Source organism: Oryctolagus cuniculus, chromosome 15 (assembly GCF_964237555.1).
Source record: "Oryctolagus cuniculus chromosome 15, mOryCun1.1, whole genome shotgun sequence".
Lineage (NCBI taxonomy): Eukaryota > Metazoa > Chordata > Mammalia > Lagomorpha > Leporidae > Oryctolagus > Oryctolagus cuniculus.
Window position 1 is genome coordinate 21039401 of NC_091446.1, and position 21934 is coordinate 21061334.

The 21934-nt window shown below is 40.1% G+C and overlaps 1 non-coding gene across 1 annotated transcript; it reads left to right on the forward strand.

The window, feature by feature from the left end:
* Positions 1 to 8282: 8282 nt before the first annotated feature.
* LOC127484323 (U6 spliceosomal RNA) lies at positions 8283 to 8385 on the forward strand. The gene has a single exon (XR_007911191.2). It is a non-coding gene; the product is annotated as a U6 spliceosomal RNA (small nuclear RNA).
* The last annotated feature ends 13549 nt before the right edge of the window (positions 8386 to 21934 follow it).

The following is a 21934-nucleotide window of genomic DNA, read 5'->3' on the forward strand; positions in this document are numbered from 1 at the left end:
CGGCAAAGGAAGACCTTTCTCTCTGTATCTCTCTCTCACTGTCCACTCTGCCTGTCAAAAAAAAAAAAAAACTGATCTCATAAGAGAATCAAAATTAATGATAGGTGTTGTGAAGTAATAGTTGAACACAGCTAGTGAAGAAACCTTAGAGAGTGTCTGTACATCTTGATTTGGGCTCCCAATTGCTCTCATCTCATTTAGCTAACAAAAATGTGATTTCTGTGTGGGCCTCAAGCCAACAGCGATGTGCATATATACTACTTATGTGGACAGGAAAATAGCGTACTCCTCAGAATACCCAGAAGTCATAGACGAAGAACAGTAAAACTCAATCATTTACAATATTATATATCATTAACACTTCCCAATATGATTTCCCTTAGTAATGTTATGAATTTATATATATATATTATATATATATATATATAATATATATATTTGACAGGCAGAGTTAGAGAGAGAGAGAGAGAGACAGAGAGAAAGGTTTTCCTTTCATTGGTTCACCCCCCAAGTGGCTGCTATGGCCGGTGCGCTGCGCCGATCTGAAGCCAGGAGCCAGGTGCTTCCTCCTGGTCTCCCATGCGGGTACAGGGCCCAAGCACTTGGGCCACCCTCCACTGCCTTCTCAGGCCACAGCAGAGCTGGACTGGAAGAGGAGCAACCGGGACAGAATCCGGCGCCCCAACTGGGACTAGAACCTGGGGTGCTGGTGCTGCAGGTGGAGGATTAGCCTAGTGAGCTGCAGCGCTGGCCATGAATTTATATGTTTCATGTCTGAGCAGTATATGGTGTAGCAAACCCTGAAGAAATGATCAGCTTGAAAATAGAAACCTTTGCTCACAAGCGGTTGGATCAATTTTCTTTGGCATATTAAGAAAATTCCCAAGGATATCTTGAGATTTTTGGATATTGGTCTTGGGAAGAAAGACACTCATAGAAGCCGCCATCGAGTTTAGTGATAAAATTAATTATGAAGGAGAGCTGTTGCTTAGACTGCAACTTATTTCCCTGCTCCAAATTGTTTGATTTGTGTGAATCATGGAAGCTAGAATAAAACTTTGAAAGGTAGAGAAGATCACAATGTTGAAGCTAGGTTTCTTCATGTTAGAGGTCTCTCAGATCCTGTGGGCTGATGATATCACTTCCATGTATCTCTGCCCCTTTCTTTTACACCACCCATTTTTTCCATCTTTAAGAACTGTTAGGTTTAGTGAACGTTCCATCTGTGTCTCTCTCGTCTACTTCCAAAGCTCAAGACTCCTGCTCTACCTTCACACTCCTTTCAGCTGCTTCCCCTTTATTCAATTTATTCACTTTTTTTGGTCTTGGTGACATATTATTCTTTACCCATTTTGTGACATTAGCACTGCCATGTCAGATTATATTACCTTTGATCAAAGGCAACTACAAAATAAACAAGATTAAAAATTAAATACAGCGTTATCTGCAGAGTATGACTCAACAAGAGCATTTCTAAGCATGGAAATATGCTTTGCTACTAGAAACACCAAAGAGGGAACCCAAATTGGCACCTGTTTTATGTAAATATAATAGCAACAAATAATGAATGTCTTGCTTATCTTAGAAATATTTTTTCAAAAAATTATTAACAATAATTGTAAATACTTATAGGGGAGGTTTGACATTATATTTTTTAAGATTTATTTATTTATTTGAAAGGTGGACTTAGGGAGGGAGAGAGAGACACATGGAGAGATTCCATCCTTTGGTTCACTCTCCTAATGACCGCAGTGGCCAGGACGGTCTTAGTCTGAAGCTGGGAGCCAAGAGCTTCTTCCAGGTCTGTCGCTCCCCCTCTTCGTGGAGGAACGACACTGAACCCTGCGCTGTTCTTTTGTCTGCTCGGCCCTCCCCGGGTTTGCTGCTGGTTCTTCCCGGGTTGGCTACTATCCCTTCCACCTCCGTGGAAGGGCAGTTCCCCCTGACCGCATTCCCCACTTCCGCAGGGGAGCGGCACACCGCCGGCCGGCTCGTCTCGGGGGCTGCACAGGTGTTCCTTCAGCTAGATGTTCCCCATAGATGTTCCTGGTGCATGCCGTCTCTCTCCTCCTTTATAGTCCTCTTCCGCCAATCCTAACTCGGCTGCCCACACGCCGAGTACGCTGCTCTCCAGTCAGGAGCAAGTCCTACAGTTAATTGGTTGAACTGGAGGCAGCTGTGCGGAAGCTGTTTACTTCTCTCCCAGCGCCATATTGTGGGAGAGCAGATGCATAGAATAAGTCTTAATTCCAGTAACTTAGTCTAGTCCGAGCTGCTCCCCACAGAGGAGAGCAGATGCATAGAGTAAGTCTTAATTCCAGTAACTTAGTCTAGTCCGAGCTGCTCCCCACAGATCCCCCTTTCTTTTTATTTTTTTTTTTTGGCGTTGATACGCGCCTGTCTTCGGTGTCCCGCAGCACACACTCTGCTCTACTTGCTAGAGTTGCCACAGGCTCTTACAAGTCCTATCAATCAGGAAAACCGAATCCGGGTCCTCTCTTCGCCATGTTGTGAGGAGGTTTTTAGGCGCTGATGCGTGCCTGTGTTCGGTGCCCTGCAGCGCATGCTCTGCTCTGCCTGCAGGGGACTTACAAGACCTATCAGGCAAACCGAATCCAAGCCTTCTCATTGCCGTATTGTGGGGGAGACTTATTAGTGTTGGTTCGTGCCTATCTTCGGTGACCTGCAGCTCATACTCTGGTCGAGCTGCTTGCTGGCGCTTACCGCCTTAATCAGGCAGACCGAATCCAAGCCTTCTAATTGCGGTATTGTGGGGAAGCCTTACTGATGTTAATTCGTGCCTGTCTTCGGTGACCTGCGGCGCATAAGCTGCTAGCCGCCCGCAGGTGCTCATCGCCTCACTTGATTAGGCAGACCGAATCCAAGCTCTCACATTGCAGTGTTGTAGGGAGGCCTTTTTATTTCTCTATTTCTCTATCTCCGGGCATTCCTATTTCTCCCATTTTACTTCTATCTTCCAGCATTCCTATTTTTCTCACTTTACTTCTAAAACTTCTGTTTCTCTTATCCCTGCGGCTTTCCGGCACCTCGCCCCGCCGGCGGGTTCCCGGCTCTGCGCTGCTTCAGCCCGCACGCCTCTCTCATCTGCGCAGCTTCCCGGCTTTGCGCGGCTCGGCTTCGCGCGCTCCGTGGTCTCCACGCTTAACCCTTTCGCGTCTGAACCACGGCCTACGCCAGCCCCGTTCCCTATCTATTCACGCCCCGTGCTCTCTCTGCACGCGGCGGCTTCCGCGAGTAACACAGCGTAGCTTACGTGTCCGCCACTAGCATTCAATCTAAGTTCCCCGGGCTAGCCTGGCGAATTCAACCCAGCGTACGTCTCCGCCCCACGGTTTGGCTTCCCGTCCTTTGCTCCCCGGGCTAATCAGACGGATCCCAATCTGGCTTACGTCTCAGCTTCTGGTTTCAACTTTTCGCCCCCTATTCCCGGGCTAACTTGAGAACCCCAAAGTGGCTTTCGTGTCCGCCTTGGCCTGCCCCCCGCGGCTTCAATTTCCCTAACACTTTTCTCTACCCGGTATGTTTCCCCAAGCTTTCCTCCAACAATATTCCTCCCTCATTTCTCCTGGCCTCTCCCCACAGTCCGCGTCCGAGTCTGTTTGTTCTAGCTTTCACTTTCGCTTTCGACCTTAGAGATTTCTCCCAGCTTCCCCCCGTAGTCCGTATCCGAGTCTATGCCTAGGCTTTCAACAGCTTCCTCCGGCACCTCTTTCGTCCGGCTTTTCCCTAGGCTGTTTGCTAGTCTCTCTCTCCGGTATTTTCCCAATTCTTCCCGTTTCTTCCCTCTTAAGTTTGCTATCCGACCTAGGTTTCTTATCCGAGTCATTTCTTCCCTCCTAAGTTTCCTATCCGTCCTAGGTTTCCTATCCGAGTCACGGCACCATTATGTCGCTCCCCCTCTTCGTGGAGGAACGACACAGGACCCTGCCTAGGCTTCATATCCAAGTCACGGCACCATTATGTCGCTCCCCCTCTTCGTGGAGGAACGACACTGAACCCTGCGCTGTTCTTTTGTCTGCTCGGCCCTCCCCGGGTTTGCTGCTGGTTCTTCCCGGGTTGGCTACTATCCCTTCCACCTCCGTGGAAGGGCAGTTCCCCCTGACTGCATTCCCCACTTCCGCAGGGGAGCGGCACACCGCCGGCCGGCTCGTCTCGGGGGCTGCACAGGTGTTCCTTCAGCTAGATGTTCCCCATAGATGTTCCTGGTGCATGCCGTCTCTCTCCTCCTTTATAGTCCTCTTCCGCCAATCCTAACTCGGCTGCCCACACGCCGAGTACGCTGCTCTCCAGTCAGGAGCAAGTCCTACAGTTAATTGGTTGAACTGGAGGCAGCTGTGCGGAAGCTGTTTACTTCTCTCCCAGCGCCATATTGTGGGAGAGCAGATGCATAGAATAAGTCTTAATTCCAGTAACTTAGTCTAGTCCGAGCTGCTCCCCACAGAGGAGAGCAGATGCATAGAGTAAGTCTTAATTCCAGTAACTTAGTCTAGTCCGAGCTGCTCCCCACACAGGTCTCCCACCTGGGTGCAGGGGCTCAAGCAAATGTTCCATCTCCTGCTGATTTCCAAGGCAGATTAGCAGGGAGCTGGCTTGGAAGTGGAGTGACTGGTACTCAAACTGGTGCCCACATGGTATTCTGGCATTACATGTAGTGGCTTAACTAGTCATGCAGCAATGCCAGCCATGAGCGACATTTTAAATGAGATCAAATCAGAGTAACCAACATTTCTCACTCTTTTACGTTACTTTATGATTAGAACTTTGGAGCTATGCTCACGAAGTATGTGATAGGTTATTGTGAACCGGAGTCACCCGATAAGCTGTGTACATTAGCAACTTATTACTACTTTACTCTGACTTGTTTTTAATTAACCAGTCTCCCTCTATTCTGTCCTACCTCTCCTAGCCTATAGAAATTACTACTATTCTGTGTTCAGATGGAAGCTTTTAAATGTTTTCTAGTTTTTACATGTGAGGAAGAACATGCAGTATTTTGTTTGTTCTGGCTTATTACACTTAACATTTTCTTGTTCAATCCATTTTTTAAAAGATTTATTTATTTATTTGAAAGTCAGAGTTACACAGAAAAGGGAGAGACAGAGACACACACACACACACATAAAGAGAGAGAGAGAGAGAGAGAGAGTGTGAGATCCTCCATCTGATGGTTCACTCCCAATTAGCTACAATGGCCAGAGCTGTGCCAATCCGAAGCCTGGAGCCAGGAACCTCTTCCAGGTCTCCCACTTAGGTGCAGGGGCCCAAGGGCTTGGGCCATCCTGTACTGCTTTCCCAGGCCATAGCAGGGAGCTGGGTTGGAAGAGGAGCAGCTAGGACTAGAACCAGCACCCACATGGGATGCCTGTGCTTCAGGCCAGGGTGTTAACTCACCACACCACAGCACTGGCCCCGGTTCAATCCATTTTTAACTAAATAACAGAATTTCTTCTTTAATGGTTGATTATATTGACAATGCCATGGCTAAGAAAGAATTTGTAAGTTCATTACATTCACAATAGCTACAAAAAATTAAATACCTTGGACTACAGTTAACTAAGGGGGTGAAAGATCTCTACAATGAAAATTACAAACCATTAAAGAGAGAAATAGAAGAGGACACAAAAAATAGAAAAATCTGCCATGTTCATGGGTTGGAAGAATTGACATCATCAAAATGTCCATAATAACAAAAGCAATTTATATATTCAATGTAACCCCAATTAAAAATATCAATGACATTCCTGTCAGATCTAGAAAAAAGCAATGCTAAAATTGATATGTAAATACAAGAGATCCTGAATAGATAAAGCAATCTTAAACAATACAACACAAACAAAGCCAGAGGCATCACAATACCAAATTTTAAGGTACAATGCAGAGCAATTATGATCAAAGCAACCTGGTATTGGCATAAAAATAGACATGTGGACCAGTGGAACAGAATAGACCCCAGAAATCAATCAATGCATTTGCAACCAACTAATCTTTGACAAAGGAGCTAAATCAATCCCTGGAGAAAGCTGTTGGGGAAATTGGATCTCTGCTTATAGAAATATGAAACCTTATACCTTATGCAAAATTCAACACACAATGGATCAAAGATGTAAATCTGTGACCTGTTACCATCAAATAGCTAGAGGAGGACATTGGGGAAATTCTGCAAGACATTAGCATAGGCAAAGTATTTTGGGAAAAGACCCCAGAAGCTCAGGCAATCAAAGTAAAAATAGACAAATGAGATAACACCAAGCTAAGAAGCTTCTGCACTGCAAAAGAAACACTTAACAAAGTGAAGAGGCAACTGACAGAATGGAGAAAATATTTGCAAACTGCAGCTAATAAAGAATTAACACTCAGAATCTACAAAGAGCTCATGAAACTCAACAAAACCAAACAATTCAGTAAGAAATGGGTGAAGGACTTAAACAGGCATTTTTCAAAATAGAAAGTTCAAATGGCCAACAGACACATGAAAAAATTCTCAGGATCACTAGCCATCAGGGAAATCACCCCAGTTAGAATGACTCTCATAAAGAAATCAAAAAACAATAAATTCCGGTAACGATGTAGGTGAAAAGTTTCCTGAACCCACTGTTGGTGGGGATGTAAACTAGTGCAGCCATTGTAGAAGACAGTATGGAGATGTTTCTCAAGTCTGAAAATAGATCTACCATATGACCCAGCCATCCCACTACTAGAAATTTATCCATATGAAATAAAATCAGTATATGAGTTATATGTACCCCATGTTTATTGCAGCTCTATCCACAGTAGCTAAGATATGCAACAACCCAGAGGTCTATCAATTGATGACTGGATAAAGAAAATGTGATATAGATACACTATGGAATATTACTCAATTGTAAAAAAGAATGAAATCCCATCTTTTACAACAAAATGATGCAACTGGAAACCATTATACCAACAAATATTGTTTTCCCTGATTTGTGGTAACTAATGGAATACAAAAATGTACTGTATATTAGTGAAATTGACATTTTGAGAATTGATTATTGTTTATAGCCCTTATCTCTACTGTTGTAGAACAATGTTTTTTTCCTTATTTTTCATTGAATTCTTTACTAAGTGCAGGTTAATCATATGAATATAAAATAAACTACAATTATGTCATTATAAAAATTAAAAGAAAGAATAAGAAAGGAAGGAGGACTGAGGGTGGGAGCATACATGGGTAAGAGGTTAGGGTGGAAAGTATTATGATGTTCCTAAATCTGTCTCTGTGCGTGTGTGTGTGTGTGTGTATATATATATATATGTATGTATATATATATATGCAATAGATGAAATAGTTCACATTACATAAAAAAAGTTAAGAAATATTATATTATCACATTTTTCTTTATTCATTCATTTGTTAATGAACATCTTGGTTGGTTTCATGTCTTGGTCATTGTAGATAGTCCTGCAATAAACATGCTGTTGCAGGTATCTCTTTGATAAAATGATTTCATGCCATACACACACATACACACACACATACACACTAGTGGGATTGCTGGATCATATAGCCATTCTATTTCTAGTTTTTTGTCGTGTCTTTATCTGTTTTCCATAGTGCTATACTAATTTACATTCCCATCAACAGTGTATAGGAATTTCCCTTGGTCCACATCCTCATCACTATTTGTTCCTTTTGGTCTTTTTGAGAATGGCTAACCTCATAGACGTTTTGATTTGCATTTCTTGATGGCTCATGATACTGAACTTTTTTCATATATTCATTGGCAATTTTTATTAATTCTTTTTGAGGTATGTCTACTCAGGTCTTATGCTCAGCTCTTTTTTTTTACTTTTTTCTTTTTAAAAATGTTTATCAATATATAAAAACAGCTTTCATATATATAAAATTCTATAATCATAATTCATTCTCTCCTCCTCTCCCTCCACCCCTTCATTCCTTTTTCTTCCTTTAATTTTCTCAATGACATAGTTTCAATTTACTTTATAATCACAGGATTATGGCACCACTCACCATAATGTTTAATGAGTAAGAGTAGAAAGACCACTGTTCCGCAGGAGTATGGTCAAGTGCTAAAAACAATAGTCAATTCATAAGATGAAAGTTTCATTCTCATTTTTAAAATTCTATATTAATACCCACATATCAGAGAAAATATATTTATCTTTTTGGGATTGGCTTATTTCACTAAACATAATGATATCTGGTTGTATGCATTTTGTTGCAAAAATACAGGATTTCAATCTTTTTATGGCTGTGTAGTACTATATTGTGCAGGTATACGATATTTTCAGCAAATATACTAAAATTGGAACAAGATGGAGAGATTAGCATGGCTCCTGTGCAAAGATGGCATGCAAATTCATGAAGCGTTCTATATGTTTTTGCTCACCTTCATGCAGTTCTTAAATGGACTGACTTTTCTTATTGTTGAGGTTTTTAGTGACATATTTTCTGGATGCTAATTCTTTGTTGGATAAGTAGCTTGCAAATATTTTCTCCCATTGTATTGATTGTGTTCATTCTGTTGATTGAATACTTTGCTCTGCAGAATCTTCTGTGCTTGACATAATCTTATTTGTCTCATTTTGTTGCTTCTGTTTCAAGAGTCTTGTCCAAAAAATTGCCTACACCTATATCCTGGATTGTTATTTTTTTAAAGCAACTTCATGGTTTTTAATGTTTCAGTTTCTCTGCCAGTACCACACTATTTTGATTACTGAAGCTTTGTAATATGCTTTGAAGTTAGATGTCATGAAGTCTCCTTCTGGCTTGTTGCTTGCTTGCATGCCTTATTTCTCCCTTCCTTCTTTCTTCATATTATCACTTTGGCTACTCTGGTCTTTTGTGATTCCATATAAGTATAAGGAATTTTTTCTAGTTCTATAAAGGAAGCCACTGGTATTTTCACAGATATTGCATGAATCTGTAGATTACTTTGAGTAGTACGGGCATTTTAAAAATATTGATTGTTCCAATACACAAACACAGAGTATCTTTCCATTCTTTTTATGTCCTTCATGATTTTTTTCATCAGTATTTTATAGTTTTCACTTCTTTGGTGAAGTTTATTACTAAATATTTATTTTTGTACCTATTGTGAATAGAACCGCTATCTTGCTTTCCCTTTCAGCAAGAATATTATTAATGTATAAAAATACTACCCGGGGCCGGTGCTGTGGTGCAGCAGGTTAATGCCCTGGTCTGAAGTGCCGGCATCCCATATGGCCACTGGTTTGAGACCCGGCTGCTCCACTTCTAATCCAGCTCTCTGCTATGGCCTGGGAAAGCAGTAGAGGATGGCCCAAGCAATTCCTTGGGCCTCTGCACCTGTGTGGGAGACCTGGAGGAAACTCCTGGCTCCTGGCTTCAGATCGGCACAGCTCCAGCTGTTGCATCCAATTGGGGAATGAACCATTGGATGGAAGACCTCTCTCTCTCTCTGCCTCTCCTCTCTCTGTGTAACTCTGACTTGCAAATACATAAATAAATCTTTAAAAAGAAATACCGCCTTTTTCTACATTGATTTTTTAAATCTTTAACTTTACCTAATTTCTTTATCAGCTCTAACAACTTTTTAGTATACTATTTAGCGTTTTTATATGTGAAATAATGACATCTGCAGACATGGATGTTTTGACTTCCTCTTTTCCAATTTGGTTGACCTTTATATCTTTCTCTCCTAATTACACTTGTTAATACTTCCAACACTATTTTGAGTAAGAATGTCAAAAGTGGACATCCTTTTTGTTTGAATTTATATGCTTAGGAATAACGTAAAGATTATCTGGCCTGAATTTCAAAACATAAAGTAGTATACACTTGGGAAAAACTAGGACCACAGATTCAGATTTACTGGTAGAGGAATCAGGTGGAGTTGGTTAACCAGTAGCTGGCAGAAAAGCTGGCTGAGTAGAGAATTTGTCAGGAGTGGCAGCAGAGGGACAGAGTCTATACCATAGTTTTACAAAGTGAACCCTGTATATTGACTTAGAATGTATCTGGGTGCTTTTTAAAACTTAAGTTTCTGAGCTCCTTCCCAGACCTAATGAATTACACTCTTTGGTAGCAGGCTCAAGCTTAGCCTACTAATTATCTGATTTCTCTTCCATTCTGTTACTCAGAGTTAAGTATATAAGGAAGTGTGTATTTATATATACCTAGGATATACATGTATATATGTAGTCATCTATTATATATGTATGTGTATGTATTTATATCCCTTATCTGAAATCCTTGGAATCAGAAGTATTTCAGAGCTTCTTGCATCACAAAATCATCACTAATTAGTTCTGAACCCATGGCTGATGATGAATATTGTAATGCTTTCTTCATCACTGCTTATTTAGTAGTCAAATGTGATCAATCAGCTATAAATTTATTACTCTAATGTTATTATAAATTATAATTCAAGGTGAGATCTGGCCATGATGGTGCCATCCAATAAATCTGATGAAAATGGTTGGGCTTCTGTCAGTATGCCAGCATTGAGAATGTGGGTTGATTGATAAGCAATTTGTTCTCATAGGTGTCATAAGGCAAGAAGTTCAAGTTTGCAAATATCAATAATTAATATCAAGGATTATCCATCACTAAATAACCATAAATATCCCTACTTAATAGGGCAACAGTACCTTGTTGCTACAACCAAATGAATTACTATACTTGACAATATCCTTGAATTTTTATCAATAAATGAGGAAGGAAGAGAGGTCTTCCTTAGTGGACTGTGAGAGTCTCAGCGATCAGTATTATTGGTCTTTGAGCTTCATCTTTATTGATTCCATTTTTCTTCTTTTTGGAGATATTGAGAAACAGCTCTGATTCCTCCAAGTTCATTGTCACCACTTGATGTTTTTTAATTATTTATTTTTATTCATTTGAAAGGCAGTGTAACACACACACACACACACACACATGAACACAGAGACAGAGACAGAGAGGGAGAGAGATAAGGGTAACAGTCTTCCATTTGCTAGTTCATTCTCCAAATGCTTGCAATAGGCAATAGTCAAGGCTTCACCAGACCAAATACAGGAGCCCTGAGTTTCATGCTGGACTCCCACATGGTTACAGGTACCCAGGTTCTTAAGCCATCATTTGTTGCTTCCAAGGATGCATTAAAATGAAGCTAGATCAGAAGTAGAGGAGGCTGGACTCTAACTGGAATTCTAATATGGAATGCAGGTATCCCAAGTGGCAGCCTAACCCCACTGCACCACAATGCCGATCCTTACCTGCTATTTTTGACCAGGGTCTTCTCTTTTCTGAACCTCCTGTAGAATTCAGAAGGTTTGCATAGAATCTCTTATTTCCCTGCTCCTGGAGTAAGCATAATAACCATGGAGGTTTTCTAACATTTCTATACCGGGGATTACCATAGGAATTTGAGAGAGATAAAATGGTGCTTGGTCCTAACTACTCACCATATGCACCAGAACATTTGGTGCCTCAGGAGTGGAAGCAGACATTTAGAAGTGAAGAAACTATGAGCGACAGAGTTGGTGGGACTGATAGCCTACGAGAAGACTGCTTCTCACTGAGTTCATTGCTTAGGCATAAAGAAGCACTTAAGAGGAGCTTTCTTCTGTTTCTTGATATGTGAGAAGATTGATTTGGAATTATAGTTAAGGATGAAGTTTTGTTACTGAATTAAAAGCCACAATATGATTAGAATAGGTGAGTGAGCAGCATACTTCTCCCCAAAGTCTCAAATCAAAGTTCTACTTCAGCTCCATAGTCATTGCTCCTAGCCAGGTGCCAGAGACAAGTTTAGCAAAATAACAAAAACAAATAATAGATTTAAGGCAAGGGGCTGATTTACGAGGGAGGTTGAAGACAATGGGCAGGGGACTTGGTTTAAGAGCACTGGGAGAGGTGGTGCAAGGGGGCCTGACGGTCACTTTCCATGATAGAACTGTTAGGCCAGGACCATGTAGAAAAATAGTAACTTCTGTCTGTCAGTTGCTCTTTCTGAAAACTTTTATATTTTTCTGGTCAAAGAGCTGGAGCCAGATCACGAGTACCACTAAGGACCAAAAGCATAAGCTTTTGGTTTCATTTTATGAATCAAGGAAGCCATAGAACCAGTTTAAGCAGAAGAGCGAGGTTTAATTCATGCTTATGATTTCACTTGGTTTGTTGTATATGGTGTGGATGAAAGAGAGACAAGTTGGGGACTGTCACAGTGAATGGTGTCAGTGAGAGCCCCCAGCCAGCATTGAAGGTGACTTAGAACCTAGGCATCTGTGAGACTGTGCTTGCCCCAGACAACCAGCCAGGCTCCATCAGATTTAATGATGCTCCTGAGACTGCAATAACAGAAATATTTCTCTCCAGATCAGCTTTTGAGTAATTGTTTGCCTCTGAAAATAATTTTTTGAGAACTATTTCCATGTTTTAAAACAAAGAGGGAATGAAAAATAACAACCTGGCTTACTTACGGGCAAAAGTAATAGGAAGACAGTAAAAGTCTTTCAACCTAAAAATAATTATTCAAAATCAGAGGCATGGAAGTGCTGGCCGGCTCTCATAAAAGTGTTCTGTGTGTCATAAATCACGTTAGAACTGGGAATTTGAGAAATGATATTTCACTGGGAAGGCTACGTGTAATTTTGAGCTATAGAAATTTATTTCCTCTCAAGTTCTGGGTGGGTATTGCCTCAGCCTTCGACCTACTGTGAGAAGCATTGACCAGATCAGCATATCATGAAATACACTATCAGGAGCTGTTCTTTGTGCCTGGGATGTGTCTTCCTGCTAATATTAGGCTGGCATTTTTAAATAGCATATATTATTAAACTAATTCTGCATCTACTTTCTGATTGGTAGAAAATTTGTGGCTGCTATCCTGGGAAATGAATTTCTTAGCTTATCTCTTCCACCCCAGGAGAACTTTAAAGACTATTGAAAAAGGCAACTTTGCTGTTATACTCATCATGGAATATATATATATATATATATATATATATATATATATATATAAAATATATATTTTATATATATATAAACTATACTCCAGAATTATGCTTTTCCCTTGGATTCTTTGTCTTCTTTATGATAAGCCTTTACCTTTTTAAAAACATGTGAAATAAATTTTGAATTAACTTTAAGAATGTCTAAGCACCTATTTAGTGTTTTGATAAATAAACTATTTCAGACGAGATCGGGCGCGTTCAGGGTGGTATGGCCGTAGACATAATGGTGCTGGGAAAATTGGATTTCCACGTGCAGAAGCATGAAGCAAGACCCCTACCTTACACCTTACACAAAAATCCACTCAACATGGATTAAAGACCTAAATCTACGACCTGACACCATCAAGTTACTAGAGAACATTGGAGAAACCCTTCAAGATATTGGCACAGGCAAAGAATTTCTGGAAAAGACCCGGGAGGCACAGGCAGTCAAAGCCAAAATCAACTATTGGGATTGCATCAAATTGAGAAGTTTCTGTGCTGCAAAAGAAACAGTCAGGAGAGTGAAGAGACAACCGACAGAATGGGAAAAAATATTTGCAAACTATGCAACAGATAAAGGGTTAATAACCAGAATCTACAAAGAGATCAAGAAACTCCACAAAAACAAAACCAACAACCCACTTAAGAGATGGGCCAAGGACCTCAATAGACATTTTTCAAAAGAGGAAATCCAAATGGCCAACAGGCACATGAAAAAATGTTCAAGGTCACTAGCAATCAGGGAAATGCAAATCAAAACCACAATGAGGTTTCACCTCACCCCGGTTAGAATGGCTCACATGCAGAAATCTACCAACAACAGATGCTGGCGAGGATGTGGGGAAAAAGGGACACTAACCCACTGTTGGTGGGAATGCAAGCTGGTCAAGCCACTATGGAAGTCAGTCTGGAGATTCCTCAGAAACCTGAAGATAACCCTACCGTTCGACCCAGCCATCGCACTCCTTGGAATTTACCCAAAGGAATTTAAATTGGCAAACAAAAAAGCGGTCTGCACCCTAATGTTTATTGCAGCTCAATTCACAATAGCTAAGACCTGGAACCAACCTAAATGCCCATCAACGATAGACTGGATAAAGAAATTATGGGATATGTACTCTTTAGAATACTATACCGCAGTAAGAAACAACGAAATCCAGTCATTTGCAACAAAATGGAGGAATCTGGAACACATCATGCTGAGTGAAATAAGCCAGTCCCAAAGGGACAAATACCATATGTTCTCCCTGATCGGTGACGACTGACTGAACACCAAGAGGGAAACCTGTTGGAGTGAGGTGGACACTATGGGAAATGGTGGCTTGATCAGCATAGCCCTGACTGTTAATGAACAACTTAATACATTATCCCTCTTAGTAGTTTTTTTTATCTGTTCTACTTAATATGACTGGTTTAGATCTGTAATTGATGCACAGTTATTCTTAAGTGTTGAAAATTAACTGAAATGTGATCCCTGTTGAACATGGTGGTGGGAATGGGAGAGGGAAGAGATGTATAATTTGGGACATGCTCAGGCTGACTTGCCCCAAGTGGTGGAGTTGGAAGCATACCAGGGGATTCCAATTAAATCCCATCGAGGTGGCATGTACCAATGCCATCTCACTGTTCCAGATGATCAGTTTCAGTTCACAGTTGGTCATGGTGAAGGGACTGGGAGTCAAAGGGAACACATAGACAAGTCTAGTACATGCTAACGCTAACCGATGGAATAAATAAAGGGGAGAGTGATCCAACATGGGAAGTGAGATACTCAGCAGACTCATAGAATGGCAGATGTCCTAAATAGCACTCTGGCCTCAGAATCAGCCCCTAAAGGCATTTGGAGCTGGCTGAAAAGCTCATGAGAGTATTTCAGGCATGGAAAGCCAAGACACTCTGGCAAAAGATCTCTGCGAGTGAGATCCCAGTGGAAAGAACAGGTCAGCAAAGAAGGAGGTACCTTTCTCTGAAGGGAGGAGAGAACCTCCACTTTGACTATGACCTTGTCTAAACAAGATAAGAGTCGGAGAACTCAGAGGGCTTCCATAGCCTTGGAAACTCATGACTGGAGCATAGGGAGATTACTGATGCCATAGACAGGAGTGTCAATTGGTAAAGTCAACAACAGGAGTCACTGTGCACTTACTCCTCATGTAGGATCTCTATCCTTAATGTGCTGTACATTGAGATTTAATGCTATAACGAGTACTCAAACAATATATTTCACTTTGTGTTTCTATGGGGGTGCAAACTGTTGAAATCCTTACTTAATGCATACTAAACTGATCCTCTGTAAAAAAAAAAAAAGAAAAAAGAAAAAAAAAAAAAGAAATTATTAATTCCCAACTTGACTCTCACTGGGATTAAACATGACAATAGGTCTGATCTGATTTCATCATCATTTAAAAAAATCATCTATTATTTTTCACCTTATGTTTCTGTGTGGGAGCAAACTGTTGAAATCCATACTTAATTATACTAAGCTGATCTTCTGTATATTAAGATAATCGAAAATGAATCATGATGTGAATGGAAGGGGAGAGGGAGTGGGAAAGGGGAGGGTTGTGGGTGGGAGGGACGGTATTGGGGGGAAGCCATTGTAATCCATAAGTCGTACTTTGGAAAATTATATGCATTAAATAAAAGTTTACAAAAAAAAAATAAATAAAAAAAAAATAAACTATTTCACATTTTCTTCTCATAGTTTCATCTTGTCTTTCTTCAGGGTCAGTCTAGCTAATTATGTATACTCATTGATTCATTTAATAATTATTGAACCCTTGTTATGGGCCAGCTCTGTCATAGGCAGCAGGCATCTGTTGCTGACAAAACTAATCCAGTTCTTGCATACTGGAAGTTTTCATTTTAGGGTACTCAAAACTTCATGCAGCTGATTTTCTGCATTGAGCTGAAGACAGGATTTAGAGCAGTGACCAGTCCTGAGGTTTCGGTCAGAAGTGCTGCTGTTGCTTTGTGGACTTAGCCCTCTGTATCAATTTTTCCAATAGCCTGCAGCCAGAATTCTGTCAATGAGGCCCTGGAATCTGTGATGCATAATGTAGTGCCCTGCTCAAACCCCTGCCTCTGGATAGAACCTCTCATTCTCTGCACACAGTCTATTAATTGCCAGGACTCACATCTGTCTTTCTCTCCAGAATTGTCCTCTGCTGAAGGGAGCTGCCTTGCCCCAGGTTACAATGCTCTCCAGTGCATGCAATGACAGACAGATAGTGGCAAATAGGCTGATTTCCTTTGCCTCAATTTCAACAAGGCTGATGTTCTATCCAAACTCCAGAGATTCCTGTGAGATCAGTGATGGTATTGAATCTACACCCCTTCCTTGCATGTTCTGTTAGGAGCATGTTCCCACAGATGCCTTCTGTAAGGACAGCTCCATTCCAGATTCTGTATCCAGAGAATCCACCTTAAAAGAATGTTCAATATGCATTTGGTTTGTGATTTTCAGTGTCTATGTATAGGATCTATTTTAGTTCACCTTTTTCTTTTGCAAAATCCCTTACAGCTGGGTAATGGTGTGCTTGATTAACAAATCAGAAATTGAGACCCAAAGGCTGACTTGCCCCAAACCACACAGCTGCAAGTGGTAGAATCAGAATTCAAGTTTGGAACACATCTTGACCCACTGTCACCCACTGTCTGAATTTCTCAGTCCCTTCTGATTTTGCTGGTAGAACAGGTAGCTTTCACTTCTTCATTCTCAGAGCAAACATCAAATGACTGTTTCTAATTACTTTCTTGTTTTGCTTCTTTCCTTCCCAGTAGGATTCTAATGGACAATGAAGTGGGGAAAGACACTAGGCATGGAGTGTATTAGAAGACTAGATTGTATATCCTGCTATGGGTTACAGAACACAAAAAGTCCCTCACCCCATACATGAGAAACCACAAGTTATATCATTTAGAAAGCAAAAAGTCAAAAGAGGCCTCTTGATTGGTCTATTCCCTACTAAGTACTACTGAAGTTAAAATTGAAGCTCTTGTGTTGAGTGAGAATGGTGGGGAAGATTGATATCTCGTGACCTGTGAGAAATTGGTGTTGGCAGTTAGTGGACTCTGTTACAGGTCTTTCTGCATCTCTTGGACATCAGTTCATTTCAGACATACTTTAGACTTAAGCATCATGTGATAATTAGAAAATCATTCTCTTGTAGCATTTTGAGAAAACCACTTTACCTCTCTGAATTTCAGTTTCCTCCTCTATAAAACTGAGATAATAATACCCACCTCTCAAAACTGTTGTGAAGATGAAATGAACGAACATAGGGGACGCACTCAGCATAGTGTCTGCCACATAATCACTGCTGTTCATAGTGGGGCTTTGAGTTATAATACTTGACTTTCTAAGAGCATTTTGAAACCAAAAGGGTACTCTTTGTATGAAATACAATCCTTGCCGTCATAATAGTCACAGGGAAGCACATCCAGGGTAGCAGATCATTGCTCTGAGCCAAGAAATCTCATCTGTGTTCTCCCAACCCACAATAAACATCATTTGGTTCCCTAGTGGAGAGGCTGCTGAGTTTCATTTATCTTACCTGCCACATCTTTTCCTGTGGACCAGAGTCGGATTCCAGGGTAGGTTCTCTATTTTGCTTTGTATTTTCAAAAGAATGCTGACATTTTCCCCACAGAGATACATGTCTCCTGATCAGTGCATTCCCTACACTTCTAGATGGCTTCCTTCTCCCAGGTAATGGTGGAGATGTGAATTACCAATCAGGAGAGAAATTTTAAATGAATGAAATGAGACATCAGAAAGGTTTGCTTTCTTAAAGCAGAAATTTATTTCGCTTTTCATTCTCTAAAATATTCATAAAAATGGTGAAGAATTATATCCATGCCAACCTCAGAACCAAGGACAGATCCTTGGTTTCTTTATGTATTAAACAAAATCATATGAAATCTCTGGGGCTGGAATTTATGTCTCCTTGCTTTGCATATGGGTAGAATCCATGACTTCTTTGACTGATAGACACAGTGGAATTGACACTATGCCAATTTCTGGTCAAAATCTTAAGAAACTGACCATTCTCTTTCTTTAGAACATTCAATCTTGGATCCTTGAGCTACCATGTAAGAAGTAGGATGGCCTGGTAGACAGACTATCGATAGAGGCTCTGAGATTACTTGGAGAGGCTGTGTTTTTCAGCACAGCCCAGCTTTCCAAGAAGCCATAGCACCAGGCATTTGAATGAAGCTATTTCAATCTTCTACAGTAGCCAAATGGTTCACTGGGTATCAATAAATGAACTCAGTCAGTGCTATGAACAGAAGAATAATCTACTGAATGTTTCCCAAATTTGTAAGAGGCTATAAAATAATGATTTCTGTAAGCCAGTGAGTTGTTTCTTATATAGCAGCTGTTATGTTGGGAATCTTGGCTTAAAAACCTAGAAGTGCTTTCCTTCCTCCTGCACACTCATAGCTGTCTTACATGTGATATTAAGGAAGAATAAACAAAAACTAGAAGATGGCTTTGTACTTCCAGAATCACATTGTTATATGTGTTAGTAATGGCAGAGTCTCTTGGTATATTGCACTGGCCATCTCCCCAGGTAAATGTGACATATTTCTGCCTTGAACCCTGGATATTAACCACTTATCTTAGGTTGGAGTTTTAGAGGTAGAAGGGGTCTTACAAATCATTTATTTTACAAATCAAGAAACGAAGACATGGAAATTAACTCACTTGCTTAAGTAGAGTGCTGGGAATAGACCACACAGGAAAAAGAATTATAATGGTATATTGCATTTATGTATATATAAATCAATTACCATAAATTAATATTGCCACAATTGCTTATTAATACTGTGGAGTGGATGAATAGAGATTCTCAATCCAGAAATTTAATGAACTACCTGTTTTTCTCAAATTTGGCCTCACAATAAAATCACTTTGGCTACTAAAAAACCATCAGTGTCTGGAATCCTGGTTCATATTATGATTTGGTTGGGCTGTGGGTGGCCCAAGAAATTGGATTTTTTGGTAGCAACCTTGGTAACTAATGACTAAGTTGGTAAGTGGTGCTTTTTCATCATTCAGCAACCATGATTGTATGAGTACTAATTCAGACAGTTTCTGAATCTTAATTTTTAAGATTTATTTTATTTATTTGAAGACAGAAACATCGAAAATATCTTATCTTCAAGTACCTGCAACAGCAAGGACTGGGCTAGGTCAAAGTTAGAAGCCAGGAACTTAATCCAGGCCTCACATATGGGTAAGAGGGCCGCAAGTACTGAAGCCATCACCATCACCTGCTGCCTTCCAGGGTCCACATTAGCAGAAAGTGAGAATCAGGACCAAAGCTGAGACTCAAACTCAGGCATTCTAAGAGATATGGATAAACTAAGTGATCTTAACAAAAAGCCATTGTAATCCATAAACTGTACTTTGGAAAATTATATTTACTAAATAAAAGTTAAAAAAAAGAAAGAGATTAATTAATTCTCAAACAAAACAAAACAAAACAAAAAGTGTTGGTGTTACTGCCATTGCTTCACATATCACCCCCGCTTCCATAGACCTTTCTACTTTTATAGGCAGAAGAGAAAATGATAACATCATATATGTGTGCTAATCTGATGGAGCCCCTGGTTATTTCCTGTGATTCTGAATGAATTCTGAAATCTTGAGAATCACTGCACCTTCAAAAGACATCTCTGAAATGTTAGAGCCCTGAAAATGAAAATGCAGTATTTGTTTCTATAAAACCTAGGGACAAAGGCATGGTCTAGCTTAATTTGGTGGGTAATTCCATTGGTGTCACTTCAAGGATAGGTGGGATGTGTTTGCTCAAGTGGCTCCGAAAATAGAAAGGAGTCATATAGTCTAGTTGTTGAGTGTGCAGGCCCCAGAGTCAGGCCATATGACTTAGAAACTTGGCCCTATCATTGCCTATGTGACCTACGACATATGTATCAGTTTTTCTTTGCCTCTATTGCCTCATTTTAAAATAGAGTGAATATAGTGTTCATTGCTTAGAATCAAGTCACGGAATAACTGATGTTCAGTGAAATCTTAGCAATGGGGAGTGGAGTGCAGGGGTACCTTGGTTGACATGATTCCACCACCAGCAACAGACAGTTAAGAGGAGCAGCTGTAATTACTGTGTCTTATTTAATTCCTTGGTCAGTCTTTGCCAGGTTATAGAGTTCATCAACATTTCTCAGTGCTCCAGCCTTGACAGCCATACATGTATCATTAATTGCTTCTGTTTTGTAGTTTGGAATCCTGAATATACATCAAGCCACAAATTTCTCAAATTCAAATAGAATTTATATTAATTTGTCCTTTGCTTCTTGTGCTACCCCTGGAGTTTCTTTGCTATATATCTGATTTGGTAATGAGAATAAAGTCTGAGAACCTTCAAAAAGTTGGTGGAAGATGTGTATTGTGAAAAAACTTTGTGAGAATTTCAAAATTTTCTTGCACCAAATAAATTTATCTTAATTTTCTTTAAAAATATTTATTTGATTTCAATGATATAAAAACAGACCAAGATCTTCCAGTTCACTTCCCAAATGCATGGAACAATCTGGTCTGGGCCAGGGAGAAGCCAGGAGCCTGAATTGCCATCTTGATCTCCCACATAGGTAGCAGGGACCCAGCTGATCTACTGTTTTCAGGCTGCATATTATCTGAAACCTGAATAGGAAGCAGAGGAGCCAGGACTGAAACCAGGCACTCTGATACGGTTCAATAGTTGAGTCTTTGACATAAAATAACAGCAGACAAATTGATGGGAGAAAAGAATTTATTACATGTATGGGTGCATGGTAGGTAAGGAAAGTGAGTACTCACTAACCCACTGAGATTTAAAAGCTTACAGATCCACTGCATAAAGGAGAGGGGAGGAATTTAGGCAATTTTTAGGGGAGAGTAAACGATTTTAGGCAAAGAAGAATAGGACCTTAGAAGAATAGTTGGGAAGTCATTTCCTTAGAAGAAAGAAAGGCCAGGATAGCATTCAGTGATAAGCGTATGCAATAATTTCTCTGACTTAGCCCCTCTGTTGGACATTTACATTTTATAACTTTTTTTTAAAAGAAGAGGTTTATTTATTTATGTGAACATCACAGTTACAGAGAGAGAGAGGGAGAGACAAAAAGAGAAATAATGAATCTTCCATTCACTGGTTCACTCCCTATTGCCAGGTTTCTTGACCCAAAAATATATGCTTCCTCTATCAATAAATAATTATGTTTCCTTAGACCCCTGCCAGCATATATATATATATATATCATACATATGATATATATATATATATATGATCATTATTGGCCTTTGCCAAAGTAGATGAAAAATGTATCTCATTATTGTTTTATAATTTGCATCTACAATGGATTATAGCCAATTTTTTCTATTTTTAAATTGAGTACAATTTATTTAAAAATATATAATGTAGTTTCCTCTTGTCTTTGGGAAATACATTTCAGGATCCCCCATGGTTCTCCAACTGCTGATAGCACTGAATCCTATAGATGCTAATTTTTCCTTATGTATCTGTACCTACAGTAAAGCTAAACTTATAAATTAGACACAGTAAGAGATTAATGACAACAATAATGAAACCAATTACAAGAATATAAAGTTATGTTTTTGTGGCCTATTTCTCTCTCAAAATAGCTTATTGTACTGTACTCTTCCTATGAAGGTAGAAATGATACTTAAAGGAAGAACTTCATGGGTTCTCTTTGACCTATCTCAATTGCCACCACTGTCATTACTGTTCTATTTTGTGTCCATTGTTAAGTTTAAAAAGGGGGCGGGGGTTGCCAGAGAAGAAACACTCCTATACCCTGAAAGCAGCTCCGGATTTGAGAAGGACACTGAGGGACTGGCTGTCAGCCAGCATACAGAGTATGGATTTCCTGGGTGATCAGCATCTCAGGTGGGACTCAGTGGGAATATGTGAGATTTTATCCTGCTACTCAGAGTGGTGTGCAATTT